This window comes from Belonocnema kinseyi, chromosome 5, assembly GCF_010883055.1.
Source record: "Belonocnema kinseyi isolate 2016_QV_RU_SX_M_011 chromosome 5, B_treatae_v1, whole genome shotgun sequence".
Classification (NCBI taxonomy): domain Eukaryota; kingdom Metazoa; phylum Arthropoda; class Insecta; order Hymenoptera; family Cynipidae; genus Belonocnema; species Belonocnema kinseyi.
The window spans coordinates 78128901-78133814 of record NC_046661.1 but is presented as its reverse complement, the minus strand read 5'-3'; the positions used below and the strand labels follow the sequence as shown (position 1 = coordinate 78133814).

Genomic DNA, 4914 nt, shown 5'->3' with positions numbered 1-4914 from the left:
TACAGGGTGGACACGCTGGGGCTTACCAAAATGCATGCAGCCCCGCATACACACTCCCATAAGAATAGCACAAGCGCGTAAGACGGTTTGCATACTTTTTGGTAAGCCCCAGCGTGTCCACCCTGTATGAGACTATTGTACTTAATACTATTTTTTATCTAAAATAATAGAAAACGAAAGCAAGAACAATGACCTTGAGAAGTGATAAAGTTGATGTCAAAATTAATATATCTACAATATCTTCTGTACAATAGACAGACAATAAAAACAGTTGAATTTTTATTAAAAAAATACTAATCTGGAGAAAAACACTAACCTAAAGTTATTCAAAATTGCACGTTTAATTTTTGAAATCAAATCATTATTGATTAAAATAAACGATTAACGCTATTATTGTTCAACTATTGTAAGTATTATTTGAAATCTGATGATTTTTTATTAACAATAGCAATTTTAAAAGAAAAACACGAGATTGTAACAACATTGTAAATCCTTTTTTTTAAACACGAGTGTAACCTAAAATTGTTTAAAATTTGTTACCTTCTTTGAAATACAATGATTTTTTATAAAAAGTAGAGATTTCCGACGTAAAACAATAACATAAAAACAATTTTTTAGTTGTAAAGCTTCTTTGAAAACGATGTTTGTTAAAATAACCGATTTACAGTGAAAAACTTTCGCGTAATAACCTTAAACTGTTCAAAAATTATACATCTTCTTTGAAATCTATATTAATATTTCAGTGTAAAGCGTTTGCAAAAAAAATTTATCCTTTGATACCAAATATTTTGGTTACATTTTTTATTAAAAATATCGATTTCCGATGTAAAATTTCAGCGCAACCTAGGAAGTTCTTCGAAACTTATGCATCATCACATAATTTGAGATTGTTCAAGCTTATTAATCTTATTATTTTGAACAAAAATCATTGCACTTGGATCTGTAGATTTTTTACTGAAACTGCCCATTGCTAATGTATCGTCGATGTGAAACAACAAAACATAACATAAAATTTTATTATTGATGTAGGTTTTTTGATCAGGGAAATTAATTAGTAGTTTAAGATGTTAATTTTGTTTGTCTACTTGGTCCTAATAAATATTATTATAATATTGATTAATTTTTAAAGATTGTGAAAAGAGGATCAGACCGGCAATCTGAAGGACCTGGGCTCATAGCCCAGTGGAGCTAGAGAGCGTTTTTTCACAATCTTTACAAATTAATCAATATTATAATAATATTGATTAGGAACAAGTAGACAAACAAAATTAACACCTCAAACTTTTATATACAGTCGGTTAAATAAGAGAGTGGTCACGACTACTAGCGATCGGTATGCGAATGCTGTAATTTTTTTTTCATATAGAGGTCAGTATAGTCCTTCATGCTTTATGAAAGAGAATCAGCTGAATGATCTTTTTAATACGAACCGAGAATTTTTCCAAAATCTGTGCCGCATACGCTTCGCGCTTCGAAGCAGTTTTTTTGCGCTCGTCGATGACTTCCCAAATCGCGGTTCTGTCCAAAGTATGCCTCGAAGATGCCAAGCCATTATTGACGCCGAAGGTGATTGGACCTGCTATTAATGCATTTGCATGAAAGTTTTCGATCAAATAAAACAATATTTGAAAGAATTTTCGTATTGATTCTTTTCATTTTCTCACTACAGTGACACGCTCTTATTTAACCGACTATAACATAAAATTGTTTAAAACTTATGAATCTTTTTTAAAACCTAATGATTTTTAATAAAAATTTCCATTTCTATCGGAACTATTTTATACAACATTTAAAAAAAATTAAAAATACCGACTTCTGATGTAAAACCCCAACATAAACTAAAAAATTTCAGAGTTGCGAATAGAAAAGTTCGATTTAGAAAATTGGTAAAAGATTATAAATTTTGTTCAAATTATAATGATTTGTTTTAAAAATACGAATTTTCGATGTGAAAATACATAACATAAAGTGGAAAAAAACTTGTAAATCTTCTTAGAAACCTAGTGATTTTTTATTAAAAATTTCCATTTATAATACAATTATTTTAAACCAAAATTGTTGGACTGAAATTTAATGTTTTTTTATTCAAAGTACCCACGAAACAAGAAACGATTGGCCGCGTTTCAATCGTATTTCAAGTCGTATGAAATAAGTATCTTAAGGCCATGTGACGAGAGGGTCACATGACCAAACCTGGTTCTCAATTTTTCTGTCCCAACTTACGTCTGAACGAAATGAGGGATCACTCTGAAAGTTTAGGAAATGAAAGAGGAGGTAATAAAGTCCATGTCTGTGCTTTGTTCCGGAGGAAATTTCGAAAAAAAGATTTCTAAGAAAATGGAAGTAGAAGTTAGATCGGTACTTTTCTGTCCCAACTTACGTCCACACGGAAGGAGATATCGTGTTGAAAATTTGGCACGCTAAATAGAGGGCACGAAGAAATATGTCTCTAGTCTTAACTAATTGGTATCATGAAAAAAGTTTTTTTTGTAAGAGAAATACCGACCGTGCTGTGGAACACTGCAAAAAATTTTCAATTTTGTCAAAGGGCTAACTATAAGGTTTATATTCAGCAAAATGGGGCAAAAAACCCAAAATTGGTCACAAACATTATACACAAATAATCGCACAACTAATGTTTGCACTTTTGATGCAAAAAAAACAAATTTATATCATTAAATAGCACGTGTCTGACATACGTATCAGCTATTTCAAAGCAGCACTAGCGCAGCGAGTAGACAATTTTGAACTTCTACGGGTCTGTGGGTAAAACAGATTGCAGGATTACCTACAGAGAAAGTTAGAAGTCAAACTTCTACTGTAAAGACTAAATGCGTCCGTCGATCATCATTATTTTCATAAATAAACTTTTTTTTCCCCAACTCTTTGCACGGCCGCAAACGATCCTTTAATATTTACTAACATTTCCCGCAAAAAATGTCCGCGTTATTCAAACTTTTCTTTTTCGATATGGATGAAAAAATATTGATCTTAGGTCTGACTTGATCCGCTGTTATACTCATCACATGGCCTTAAAGAGGAATGGCAAATTGCTGACGATAGGTTAGAGGTACCAGTGAATCGGAGAAGTGATTATTTTACGAATCACCAAGAAATATTTCGATATCGATTAAAAAAAGACTGTTCATCGTAATAATACTATTAGGATCCGCTGCGCTTCAATACGCCATCTATTTTTCCAATGCGGCCAAAATGTGAACTCGCGAAACCATGAGGTAGGATTTTGAAGATGCATTTTAATTTGAGCTTGACAACCATTTTGTAATTATTTCACATAGTTTAAACTACTAAATGGATAAAAACAATTAAGATTTATTGGTTAAACTAAGTGTTACATATGTGTAATTTTCATCGTATACAACGAAAAAACACGATTTATGTTTAAACTGTTTTTTAAAAAAAATCGTTATTTTAGTATATTATATATGTTTAAACAAATTACAAGCTTTAATTAACTTACCTTGACATAAAAGTGAACTTAAGGTTGTTGGAATGGTGCGCACAAAAATGGCGAAATCCATGAGACACTCAAAACTTACCAGCGGTCTATGATAATACGGTTTTGAGCTTTTAAAAATGCACTCAGAATATTTCCCCGTCACCGAAAGGGGTTCCATGGTTGCGGGATTTGCGTTTGCTGTCTGATTTTTTTTAACAAATCGGATAAAATTTAAAAAATGAGAGTAAAGTGGTTAAGAAAAATGTATGAGTGGAGACCAAAGCGATAGACAATTGTTCGGCGCTGATCGATCAGCGTTACTTGATCGTACTCATGGACATAGGAACACGGGACTAGGCAGAACACTAATCTTAATCGCATACATTTTTTATTGAAAATAACAATATCTGCAGAAATTTAAAAACGTTAGTCGTTTCAATTTATATATATATATATATATATATATATAATAGAAATTATTGTACACAGCAGATATCGAATTTAGTGACAAATTTTCGCAGGAAAAATTTGCAACAAATAAGCAAATAAGTACATTACCGGCGCTTACTTTTTACAAAGTATTTTCTACGCTCGGAGAGAATCAATTTAAAAAATTAGTTTTTGTATTATTACTACTATTATTTAATTAATTAAAGTAAATAATTCAATTAATTTAGTTAAGTAATTCAATTAATTGATTATTCTACACAGCAGACGCTGAATTTAGTAACAAAAAAATGTAGGAAAAACTTTCAAAAAATTAGCAAGTGCCTACATTACAAGCGCTTATTTTTTACAAACTATTTTCTACGCCCTGATTCGCAAAGATTCTTTATTCTTAGATATTGAGTCAATTAATGTTTTGCATTGGATCTCTCCGAGTGCACTGTCTCGATATATAAGAATAATGAATCTTTGCGAATCAGGGCGTAGAAAATAGTTTGTAAAAAGTACGCGCCGGTAATGTAATTATTTGCTTATTTGTTGCAAATTTTTCCTGCCAAAATTTGTTACTAAATTCGACGTCTGCTGTGCACAATAATTTCTATTATATATCTCGATATTGAAACGACGATCGTTTTTAAATTTCTATAAAACTCTGCATCTTATTCATTTGATCCTACGTAATGTGCTATTTACATATGTGTTTTGCACGTTACAACGCAACAATATATGTAAATAAATCAATAAATAATAGATATTTTCACTTGAAAAATTATTATTAATTATTATCAGCGAGTTCACGGGGGCATCCTTCTAACACTTTTCCCAGTTTTACTATTCCGAATCGAAGTAAGACATGTCAAGAAACAATTACAATATAATGAACACAAAACGCATTTTATTTTATTTGGCCGGTTTTTGGCCTAATTTATTTTTGGACCAAAAAATCTGAAAAAATCATGGTAGTATCTTATAAGTATCCCGAGTCGATTGCACGCTAAACGGACTAC

At 31.3% G+C, this 4914-nt stretch overlaps 1 protein-coding gene across 2 annotated transcripts in view; it reads right to left on the bottom strand.

The window, feature by feature from the left end:
- Positions 1-4914, bottom strand: part of LOC117172920 — a 21340-nt gene that overhangs the window by 1397 nt on the left and 15029 nt on the right. The gene's annotated exons all lie outside the window — the stretch shown is intronic.